Source organism: Lathyrus oleraceus, chromosome 5, assembly GCF_024323335.1.
Source record: "Lathyrus oleraceus cultivar Zhongwan6 chromosome 5, CAAS_Psat_ZW6_1.0, whole genome shotgun sequence".
In the NCBI taxonomy this organism is placed as follows: domain Eukaryota; kingdom Viridiplantae; phylum Streptophyta; class Magnoliopsida; order Fabales; family Fabaceae; genus Lathyrus; species Lathyrus oleraceus.
This window is the reverse complement of record NC_066583.1, coordinates 17,711,898-17,724,646: the sequence shown is the minus strand read 5'-3', so window position 1 is coordinate 17,724,646 and position 12,749 is coordinate 17,711,898. Positions and strand designations below refer to the sequence as shown.

General features: G+C 42.1%; 2 pseudogenes; both read right to left on the bottom strand.

The window, feature by feature from the left end:
• Window positions 1–1,271: 1,271 nt before the first annotated feature.
• LOC127078492 (probable galacturonosyltransferase 10) lies at window positions 1,272–2,644 on the bottom strand (annotated as a pseudogene).
• Window positions 2,645–2,925: 281 nt separating this feature from the next.
• LOC127078491 (8-amino-7-oxononanoate synthase-like) lies at window positions 2,926–4,038 on the bottom strand (annotated as a pseudogene).
• Between the last annotated feature and the right edge of the window lie 8,711 nt (window positions 4,039–12,749).

The following is a 12,749-nucleotide window of genomic DNA, read 5'->3' as shown; positions in this document are numbered from 1 at the left end:
TTTCCAAAATTTACTCTGTTTAAAACGAAATAAAAAAAGGAAAAAAAAACAATTTGGAATGGTGACAGGATCGTTCTCCTCTCTCTATCTCGCGCTCCTCCCTCACCGTTAACCTTCACTCACTTCTCTCAAACTCTCCACGAATCTCTCTCAACCTCCAACCTCACTCAATCGCTCACTTTCCGTCTCACTCTCACACGAAGCTTCTCTCGCTACATCGCTTACTCTCCGAACCGTCTCAAACTCAAACAGTCATACACGAAATAGAAAGAGGGAGCTAACCTTCTTCAGGTAACAAAACCGACTCTCTTTGCTTCCTTCAATCGGTCTTTGCTTTTTGATTGTTTTTTTCGATTTAGGGTTTTCTGCCGTTTGCCGTCGTTAACTCCTCTCCTCCTTCTTGATTAGGGTTTTTCCAATTATCCTTCTCTCTGAATCGCCCCCCTATTTATCTCACGGACTAGGGTTAAAAAAAGATGCTCAAGGTCCAATGGAGAAAGTTCCAGGATGGCTTTTGGATGCTCAGAATTGGAGTGCCTTCTTTGATCATTGGACTCGGAAAGGTAATCTGAACCACACTTTCTCCAATTCTTTTGTCTGGATGCCAAATTGGGAATTTTTGGAATTTACTGCTTGAAATAATTAACCGTGCTTTCTGCAGTGAATTTGGTTTGGCTTTTCTCACAACCTTGTTGGGTAACGATTCTCAGGACATCCATGGCTTTAGCAACCTTAGCCTCGAGAGCATCAGGTGATTATATCAAATACAAAACTTCAGGCTGATCCATCTCCAAGAGTATGCCGGTAACCTCCCTGCGGTACCGACGAGCAGACGAACTGGTTGAGGTAAGTGCACTATGTCCTCTTTTTGAATGGTATCTCCTGTTGTAGCCATAACTTGGATTTTCAAATTGTCCTGATCAATTTTTCTTTCAATGCAGGAATACAAAACGCAGTTGTCATGGATGCATAGGCCGACTTGACCGTGCTGTTAACGCCCGCCTCCGTTGGATTTTGCATCTAAAGATCACTAAGCCTCCCAGCTCCACAAGTCAATAATGGTTTCACTGTTGCAATCGAGTTTGGAATGGTCAATGGTATATTCCCAAACACACCAACTGGGTCTACTGCTTGTGAATCCAAATCTTCCACCAAGGTTTGAACTTTGAAGTTCCAATAAATAAAGCTCAATTCAAAATCAATGAAAGTTGCATTGCTGCAAAAAGGGATGAGAGTAATCAACATGTTTTTCCCATAGGGGCTTGTATTTTTCAATCCCAATCTTCAACCAAGGTTTGGAGTTCCCATTGAAGTGCAGTACTGTCCCTCTCTTTATTAACTGAGAATCTACGTTTGTGTAGCCAAAAACCCAATACATGCCACGACGGGTCCAATGGCTCGGTTAATCCGTAAAACGTCAACAGTCCTGGTGGCAAGGTACCGAGTTCCCACAGTGTCCGATCAACATTATTTTCTTGCCAATAGTGGTAGATGCCAGTTACATTCTTTTTCAGTGCAGGAAAAACTTCAGGGACATAGAACCCCAGGTGGTTAAGCATGGACAGATATTTGGGGTTACGAAACTTGATAGGTGTCTTTCCATTATCACTGCTCCCAGAAAAGTAGTAGCTCTGTATTTCTGAGTCTTGAAGTTACTTAAGCACAGGAACATATGAAGCATTTAACCAAGTGAAGTCTTCATACTTCTGAACTTCCACAGTCACCCCACGGAAATCATTCATGGTAAACCACGCCTTCATCGCAGCATAATTTATTTCATCAGTCACAAGGTGAAAAACAATCATATTGGGATTTTTGAATTCTTTTGCAGTTGAATTGACTACGACCGAAGTTGCAATAATGTTATCAGAGAACACACAAAAGTGGTAAAGATTTATATCCTTAATCTTCATTTCAGTGTGCCTTTTGTCCTTCAATTTCTTTTGCAAATTAAGGTTTCTGAACCATTCTGTTGTCAACTGCACACCAAGACAGTATAAGCTTTTGGGGTTGCTCCGCGGTTTTGCCTTATCCTTTGTTGTTTGTTGCAGGGTCCTTGCGTATCAACTGAAAGCTTTCATGAAGCAGGTAATAGAAAATAATTACCTATCATTTTGTAATAATGAACATCGTATTGTGCAGCCGTGCAAAGAAACTGGTGCAGAATTGCAGGATATTGATGTAGCCCTTAGAGTTGTTGGAGCTGCAGCGGTTAAATTACTGACATCACTAGGCGGTCTCGCATTTGACGGCAAAATTAACAACAGCAGCAAGGTATTCTTTCTCAATTCTCAATGCTTCAACGGTTGTCCACAAGAGGTCACCGGCAGTGCAAGCTTCGAAGACTTTCTACTGCGAAAGCTAAAGGTTCTTCAAGGCTAAATTCAAACGGCTCATCACTTAAAACAAAAGGTAATCCTCCTCTTCTTGTAACAAAACCCGAGTGCCAATTTCTTTGTATATACGGTATGCTTGGGACGAACTCATGATTTGCTTTCCACTGTTGTTGGCAGGAACATACATCCTAGGATAATTATGACACAACAAGAAAAATGCGGGAACATTCTTAAGATCACCAAATTGAAGCTCCTCTCCATGCTAACGGCGAGGAACAAGTGAATGAATCCGGAAAAAGAATTTTCATTTCAAAGAATTCATGAATTTTGTATACGTTGTATTGTGTAATTGAACAAAAAGCACTTAAATTACATGTCTAACATAAACTCAAAAGAGTGAATGAGAAACTGAATAATGGATATTGTAAATGTTCAAGAAGAAAAAGCTTCATGCGCCAATCACTTTCTTTGATATGCTCTAGGTTCAATTCCTGTTTATTTTCCAGTTGGGATGTTTTAGCAGCCACATCAATGACTGGATTGAAGTAATTATAGCAGCCACATCATAAATTGGACTCCACTGATTTTTTTATAAAATATCCCAGCATATACTTTCATGAAACATCCGAGAAACAAAGCGCACAGTAGGTGGTTTGATCACATTCACGTGGAAACCAGCTTGTAGTAAATGCCGGCTTGCTTGCAGTGCTTTGTCTTTACTGCCAACTATTAGGGAAATAATGTGACTTGTAACAGGGATTCCCAATGTGACTTGTAACAGGATTCCCGTAAGCAAATGAAAATCTTTCATGGCAGCCGGCGGCTTTACTTAGGGCACCAATGCATATGTCCACATCATTCTCACAGTTGAACTCCTCATCAATACCACCGCCATGTGCCACAAACAAACGTTCCGTGAGCATCATCGATGACTAGTAAAAAGCCATACTTCTTGCGAAGTTTTGCAAATTCAACCATTGGTGCAAAGTCTCCATCCATGCTAAACAAGCTGTCAGTTACCACAATTTTCCTCTTCATATCGCAATGGGATAGGAGCATATTGAGGTGGTACATATCACAATGTCTATATATGTATACTCTTACACCTTTTTGCCGACCCGCAAGACGAATACCATCAATTATTGATGCATGGTTTAATGCATCAGAAAATATGACAATCTTTTCATCTTCTGAAAGTATGCTATTCCCAGCTAAGAGAGAACCAATACTTCTTATTGCTGTCATCAAGGCCATATTGGAATGGGGATGGTTTATGGTTTGGAAATGTAGCTGCCTTGAACGGTCTCATATGAACATGATTTGAATGGGAATGAATTGATGAATTTAAACATGAATCTTGAAGCTAGATAATGACCAATGTCTATCAGTAAACAAAATGGATTTGGGAATGAATGTATGCAAATGAATTTTAGGCCAAGTGCCAAATAAAAATAAAAAATTCAGGGTCAAAATCGGGGTATGACAACCCCTCTACCAGAATGTTCAGAATGCACACTGTTGATAGACCAGTGCCATTACCTGAAGACCCTCATTCCGGAAGACCGTCTGTCTTAGATTGTATCTTTGTTTGTATTTGTTGAGAATCACCTCCAGGCTTGTTGGATGGGATTCATTTGCTTGTACTCCGTCTATGGATCTTTTTGTTGAGAATCACCTCCAGGCTTGTTGGATAGGGATTCATTTCTCTGTACTCTGTTTATTCGAATATTTTGTTGACTCGGTTGTATTGACCTTTTTACCCTTATGTATAGATGAGGTTGTCAGTATTTCCCTATTGTTCTCATTTTCCTTGTATCTGTATTGTTCTCTTGTTGCTGCAGGTTGCCATCTTTTAAGGATGGGTCAGGCTCTTTGAATGCCTGAGAAATGAGCATATCATGTGCATCATGCATATCATTTAACATCATACTCATATCATTTGCATAACAGGTGTTCTTGTGCCGTCTTCTTACTGTGGGTTCCTGTGTTGAGGCAGGATAGCTGATCAAAGACCACACCGCTACTCAACGAGGCTCAACCATCAACGCAACATGGATCAAGTACAAGCCGAGTTGGCTGAGATGAGGGCAAACATGGCCCAGTTCATGAACATGATGCAAGGGGTCGTTCAGGGGCAAGAGGAGCTGCGTGCCTTAGCCCAGAGACTGGAAGCCATGATTCCACCAGTCCACCGTGCTCCACCAGTGGGTGTACCCGTTCATGAGAATGCTGCGGTCACTATTCTCGTTGATGATTGTGCCGTGAGTGACGAATTGAAGGGGATCAGAATCAGTGAACAGCCTCTTGCTGCAGAGACTGTTAATGTCAGAGCAACCTGCGCTCCGGTTCGCCATCCTGGCTCTTCAAGTTCTTCCGGTTCTAAGAAGCCATCCTCTGGGGCACCCAAAAGGGGAGAAAGTGAAACAAATGCTGTGCACCGTCGGAGGAGTGCAAACAGAGGACAGAACCGTCAGGCTGCTGCTGTGACTATTCCAGCAACTCAACCCCAACAACAGAGAAGACCCACTCAGCAATATCAGCATCAACAACATCGTCCTCAGCAGCAGGCTTCCCAGCAAGCCAGTACGAGTAATGAGAGGAAGAAGATCATTTTTGATCCAATCCCCATGTCCTACGCCGAACTGTATCCCTCTCTGTTAGAGCGGAACTTGATTACTCCCAGAGACCCGCCGCCCATACCCGTCAACCCTCGGTGGTGGTATAGGCCTGAACAGCATTGTGTGTATCACTCGGGTGCTCCTGGTCATGACGTGGATAGTTGTTTCCAGCTGAAGATGAAGGTTCAAGACCTTGTGAGGTCAGGCATTCTGATCTTGGAGGATTTAGGTCCCCGTGTTAATCAAGCTTGAAGATAACAAGTCCTGGGCTGGCGCCGACTTTTTCTTCAGAAGGGTTGTTCAGAAAACAAAAGCTGCTGATGCAAGAGATACTGACGGTTGTCATCCCCGGTGGGATCTATCACAATTGGGTCACTGTGGGCGTTCCTACAGTTGTTCATAAGTCTTTGTAATAATCACTTTGTTTAAAAACCCTTCTCCCATGCCAAAAGGAGAAGTGATGGCATTGTTGGCAACATTCTGTGCAATGATATTTTCATTCAAATAAATTCATGTTAAACATTTGTTTTTCCCTTTGTTTTCCCTTTTCGCTTTTTGCATGAAATTGGTGATCACCAAAAAACCCTAAAAAAACAAGAATAAAAGCAATCTTTTCATTTGCATAACGATTGTCTTGTTTGATTTTCAAAGTGCTTTTTATACTCAAAATCTTTATGCAGGTTGTTTCTCAAACCCATTGAACATAATGATCGGACGTCATCTCCCAATTTTGAATTCCCTGTATTCGAAGCGGAAGAAGATGATGTTAAAGGGATTCCTGACGGTATTTCCCGACTTCTTGAGCGAGAAAAGAAGATCACTCAGCTGCATCTCGAGAATCAGCAGAACAGCCAACTGGGGCATATAAAAAAAAATAAAAAAAAAGTCAATCAAAAAAAAAAAACAAAGAAAGAGAGGGTGCAAAATCAAAAGAAATCAAAAGAAATCAAAAGAAATCAAAAGCAAAATCAAAAGAAAAAAAAAGAGAAATAGCACCCTCAAAGTCCCAAGTTGACTGATGCTGAATGGATTCAGAGTCACTATGACCAGGTGAATCCAATCGAAAAGAAGAGATCAACTGCCATGTAGCATGGTCAGTTACATCAGCAGAGAGTGACGAAAGCACGCGATAAGAGGGTCAAGCCTCGTGTGTTCCGAGGGACCTTGTGCTCAAGAAAGTCTTGTCTTTCGTGCCCGAGTCCAGGGGCAAGTGGACTCCAAGCTATGAATGTCCATTTGTTGTCAAGAGAGCCTTTTCAGGCAATGTTTTGACACTTACAACAATGGGTGGAGAAGTTCACTTGTCCTGTGAATTCTGATGCAGTCAAGAAATACTTCGCCTAAAAGAAAAAAAAGCAAAACAGCTCGCTAAGTCGAACACCCCAAAGGGCGACTTAGGCAAAAAGGAGTGTCTCGGTGGATTGAAAACCCGAAAGGGCGATCCAGGCAAAAGTTAGAGACATTGAAAAAAGAGTTTGCATCCCGCTAGATTGATCACCTCACACTGGGGCAATCTAGGCAAAAATTAGGGATTTGGCAAGTAACTGCATCTTGACAAGACTGTGCTCTATATCTGTCATCCGTCAGGGATTCTCGATTCGTCGTCGACTGAAGCTTTGAATACATTGAAAATTCGGAATGGTAGAGGAAAGGTCATTATGTTCAATGTAGCCCTCTCCAATATATATCACCGATTTCAAACTTGTACAGATCTATGGAGTCTCGCCCTTTGCAGACTACCATTCCATCACATCAATTTGAGCTTTTATCCAATTATTTGCACTCCTATTTGTTTCAACTCAACAAATGTTTTGCATGTTTTAATTGATAAAGTATCATTGTTTCTCAAAATAAACAAATTTTTCAAAAAAAATTGTTCTTAAACAAAGTGAACATTCACGATGATAGAAGGATACTTAGGAGATCCGCAGTGCTCTCCCGAGGGTGGTATGATTACCAACAGGTAAGACATTTGTTCGTATCTCGAGCATAACTTTATCTTTCTCCTGTCGAACCTCTTTTGGTTTCTCCTCAGCAAGGTTGCTCAGTGCAGTGTTGGTTGAAGTTACCCGGCAGTACAACATTCTTCCTCCAAGTCCCTGTTAGCCCTATCGTGGGGCATTTCCAGTAGAGGTTTGTTTGAGCCCTACCGAGGGGCATTCCCAACAAGGTTGCTGTTGAAATACTATTGTGGGGCAGTTCCCCTAGCAGAGCGTTTACCGAAGACTTCAACTTTCGCCTCTCCAGCAGAGCATTCTTCTCCTCTCCACCAGCATGGGTGCCTTTCTTTGGAAGATTCGGTATTTTATGGATTGACATCCCAGTGCTCCATCATGTCCTCAGATAGATCCCCGAGCGAAGTTGTTGGCATGATGAGCTTTCTCAATGCCTATCTATCCTCATCAGAGATCTGGTTGCTCCTTGGCATCTCTGATTTCCAGCACGAGTTGTTGTGGCGCGTCCGCCAGTATGTTGAACTCTGTTCTCCGGTTGTGACCGACGATCCCTCCGGAAGCCTCTGGTGGCCTTCCTCCCCTGCAGGATGATGATTGTTCCCTATTGTCCCAGTCTCCAGTGGATTTTCTTGGCTCTCTGGTGACTTTGGTTTTGCTCTCCGGATGATCGATTCCCGGACCTGTGGTTTGAGCATGTCTGTTTGTCAACATTCATCATACATTTTAGGTATAAAGCATACATGCATAATCATAGCATTCAGATACTCATGTTGCAGCTGTTGCCATGTATCTGTTGATTGTTGCCTCCTGCTGTTTGGTGATAAGAATCTCTCCAGTAGATTTTCCTCTAGCAGATATGGGTGTGTCTGATCTCTCCATGTAGAGCCAACCCCTTAAGCAAAAAGTGTCTATCCTTTCCTGCCATTTCCCCACTGAGATACATCCTCGTGGATGACGGTTGTTTCCGTTCCCCCCAACACACATTGGGATGGGTTTTTCCCTATTGAGTTCTTTCCTCATTAGGATGAGTCTTGTTTCAGTCTGCCTTTTTGGATCGATCCTAAATTGGCTTCCTGTTGGCTGTCTCCTGTGCTTCCCTGGGGCATAAATGAATAGTCGCTCACTAACCGACACTCATTCATCTTATCCTCAGCGGAATTTGTTGGCTTCTACCTACAAACCGGTAGTTGTAAGTCCTATCGTCGTGGTTTTCTACCTACAAGCTGGTAGTTGTAAAATCCCACTTTCACCCCCTAGCAGAGGTAACCTTTGTGGTTCATTCTATTTGGGGGCCTCTACCTACGAACCGGTAGCTGTAAGTCCTTTCTTTACGGTCTTCTACCCACTACCCGGTAGTTGTAAATCCTTTTTTCTCACTCTGTCTCTCAGTAGATCATTTGTTGGCCTCTACCTACAAACCGGTAGTTGTAAGTCCTATCGTCGTGGTTTTCTACCCACTAGCTGGTAGTTGTAAAATCCCACTTTCATCCCCTTGGTGGAGTTAACCCTGTGTGCTCATCCTATCGATGACTGGTTACTTTTCCGTGGTTTTCTACCTACAAACCGGTAGATGTAATCCCCTCCTTGCAGTTATCAGTATCCGGTTTGCGGTGTTGATTTCTTTTCCCCTCTGGATACTTGCCTTGATCAAACAGTATTGTCCCCTTTGGGTCTTCCCCTTCTTTTTGGATATTTGCTCCGAGTTAGCAACTTTATCCTCTTTTGATTGGTCATCTTTGCATACCTAGTCCTGGTACCGATGCCTTTCTTTTCGGTTGTTTATCCATTTAACAACCTGCAACCCGGTTATGGATAATCTTCCATGCGAGTGTATTATCTACGTTTTTGACGGCTATAGATAATATATCTCATGCACTCTTTGGTCAATCTTTCGATTGTTTTCTCCAGCAGAGTTCATCCTACCAATGGATTGGACGAATTCCCGTAGCAGACTGATATCTGCATCCCCAGCTTGAGTCTATCCTACCTGTGGATTGCATGGGTCGTCCCCGGCGGAGTAACAGATATTTTCCAAAGCAGAGTTTATCGTATCTGAGGTTTGTATGAGCCTTGTCCCCAGAGAGTTTCCTGGTTTATCTTCCCCAGCGGAGCAGCTATTTCCCCAAGCGGAGTTTATCCTACCTGTGGATTGACTGGGATATCCCCAGCAATTTTACTTTTGTCAGTAGCAAGCTACTTTATTACTCCCCAGCGAGTTGCCTTGTCCTCCCCTAGCGGAGTTGTATTGATTGGTTCCCCGACAGTTGCCTTGTTCTTCCCCCCAGCGGAGTTGTATTGAAGGTTTCTCAGCACAGTCGTCCTGTGTATTTCCCCAGCGGAGTTTTCATCATTTTGCATTTTGCATATAGTAATCATTGCATCCTCAAAACCGCGTAGCATTTCCATTCCATATGGAGCATTATGCCATAGAAAAATTCAAACATATGCATCCATGTGTTCAAAACCCCATCAGACCGTATCCCCGGCAGAGGCGGATCATTCTGTTCAACATCAGCACAACACGTCTGCTACAGTTGCTCCTGACAGTATTCAGGATTGATATCCCCACAGAGGTTTATTTCCTCACCCGTTGGTGACAGAAAGTTTGTTTCTCCTCAGTGAGACCCCCAGCAAGTGATCAACCTTACTTTGACGTATCTAAGATGTCATTTTTTTGGTGATACCAGTAAGTGTCATGTCAACACCCGCGTGTGTTTCATTTTTTTGGTGTCGGTAAACACCATTGCTTCGGTGTCGGTAAACATCGAGTCTCACCCAGTCATCGGTAAATGTCTGGTCATTTTTTGGTGTCGGTAAACGCCATTGTTTCGGTGTCGGTAAACATCGAGTCTCACCCAGTCATCGGTAAATGCCTGGTCATTTTTTGGTGTCGGTAAACGCCATTGTTTCGGTGTCGGTAAACATCGAGTCTCACCCCAGTCATCGGTAAATGTCTGGTCATTTTTTTGATGTCGGTAAACATCATCTTTCGATGTCGGTAAACATCGAGTCTTTCTCTCAGTCATCGGTAAATGTCTGATAATCCCCAGCTAGAAATCCCCAGTAGAGTCATCTGTAAATGTCCTATCTGGTTTCCAGTTGTGAATATTTGTTTGTCTCTCCCCCAGTAAATTTCTCATTCCCAGTCATCGGTAAATGTCTGGTCATTCTTTTGATGTCGGTAAACATCATCTTTCGATGTCGGTAAACATCGAGTCTCATCCCAGTCATCGGTAAATGTCTGATCATTCTTTGTTCTCTTGTTAATAAAATCAAGATCCCCAGAAGTCGTCGGTAAACGTCTTGTCTGGTTCCACCACAAAGATTTTGTCCCTCCCCAAGCGGAGATGCCATCGGTAAATGGCCCAGTTCTCTTCGATATCGGTAAATATCGAATTCCCAGTTGCAGTAGCCATCGGTAAATGGCCTTGTTGAAGTTGATATCGGTAAATATCAAGTCACCTAGAAGCCACCATCGGTAAATGGTCTTGCTTCCTTTTCTGCACCAAGTTGTTTCCCAGCAACCATCGGTAAATGGTCTTGCTGAAGTTGATATCGGTAAATATCAAGTTTTTAACCATCGGTAAATGGTTTTCGCTTTTCTGAAGTTGTTTCCCAGCAACCATCGGTAAATGGTCCTGCTGAAGTTGATATCGGTAAATATCAAGTTTTCCAACCATCGGTAAATGGTTTCGCTTTTCAGAAGTTGTTTTCCCAGCAACCATCGGTAAATGGTCTTGCTGAAGTTGATATCGGTAAATATCAAGGTCCCAGTTTCAACCATCGGTAAATGGTTTTGTTTTTTTTCAAGTTTGTTTTCCCAGCAGCCATCGGTAAATGGTCTCGCTGAAGTTGATATCGGTAAATATCAAGTTTCCAGTTTCTAACCATCGGTAAATGGTTTTGCTTTTCTGAAGTTGTCATGCGGTTGTCATCGGTAAATGACGTGGTTCTCTTTTTATTATAACCAGTCGGTGCAAATTTCTACGGTTCTTTTGGTATTCAATCCCTGTTTACCCTGAAAGTCTGACAGCCATTGCTATCATCCGTTCGGGTTCCCAGCTGATTGAATAGGGGCAGCTGTAGCACCTCAAATTTGCACCTATCATTGTACATACATTTTCATATTAGGTCATAGCATATCATGGTCCACTGCATAGCATTGCATTGTCCCAGTTGCCTCAAGTGCAAGCAAATCAAGAGAATTAGGTCAAATTGATCAGGAGATCAGTCAACCAAGCAAGCAAGCACAATTCTCAAGGAGCCAAGGCCCTAGGGTTGGTCCAACATGTTCACATGACTTGGGGATCCATTTGAAGTGTTTAGGTCAAAGATTGGATGCTCAGGGGTCATCATTCAATGCGCAATCAGTCAGAAACCCTAAAAAGTCAAACTTGGTCAACTGTGGTTGATTTTATGGTTTTGATGGATGGATTTGGTTTGAGAGAGCTTATTCATGTCCCAATAGGCCTCATATATCATGGCAAACATCATCATTGAAGAATTTGAAGCCAAAACAGAAAATTTCCAAAAATAGAAACTGGACCTGTAATTTTTACTGCCAAAAATGGAAACTTCTTGATCCCAAACTTACATCATGATACAAGCTTCAAATGAATTTTTGCCCAACATGAAAGTTGAAGATCTTGTTCTCCCATTTCCAAAAAGTCCAAGAACTCTCAATTCCCATGTATGGTTGTCAAGATATGATCAATTCATTTTCACAAAATCTTGAACTTCAAAAGGCCATATCTCTCAAACCATTTGGCCAAAATTGGTGAGGTTTTTTCCTACAAACCACATTTAACCTCCTCTTTCCAAAAATGTAAATTTCATGTGCCAAAACATTGCCAATCAAAATGGCCCTTTTTGAACTATCATGTTTAATTTCAAGTGAGGTGCAATTTTGACTTTTTGAATTAAGTAATTTCCATCCAAATGACCAATTGGAATTAGTTCAGAATGTTATTTGTGACTTGCCAAGGGCCCATTTTCGTGCTCATACTACCACACACCACCATTTGGTCAAAATTGGCAAATTAGCAATTTGTTTCAATTGAGCAAAACTTGATTAGCATTGCATTAAGAGAGTTAAAACAGAAGTATAAGAAGATTTTTCTGAGTGATTGTGAACCCTAGCAGCAGCCTCCAAACTCAGAAATCACTCACTCTCTCAAAAATCCATTTCTTGACATTTCAAAAATCTGCAAGAAACTCCCAAAGGCCACGACCATACCTTTGTTGTTCCATCATCCAAGCATCATTTTAGGCCCATTTCAACTATCATTCTTCAACTGTAAAAAGCTTTTGTTGGACTGTTCTTTCCAAGCATCATCCATGGCAAAGGTCGAGTGAAGCTGTTTCAAGTTGTTTCAGGCCCAAGTATCTTCACCATTCACCTTGTGGAAGCTGTGTGAGCACCTGTTTCAAGCTTAAACATCCGAACAACCATCGAATCTCATCTGCTCTTCAGAACAAGTAAGAAATCGATCTCTCTATTTCTCAAATCCATGCTATGCTTAGTGTAGATCTCTTCATGCTGAGCTTCATGATGCTTTTATTTTCGAAAATGGTTGGATATTCATGAAGTTACACTGAAATGAAGTTTAATGTTGTTTTCGATTCTTGCTCGATTTATGATATGTACTGTGTTTTATTGAAAATCATTGCTGGATTCATGTTATTGGTAGCTTGCTGAGTATTTGTGTGTATTCAATTGAGATTTCTGGGAAAATTTTGTTGAGCACGATTTGGGGATGATGAACATTGTATCTGTTGCCCAGAAAACCCTAGATTTCTTCATGCACTGCCCAGAAGATGATACAGTCGTGCGCATGGCA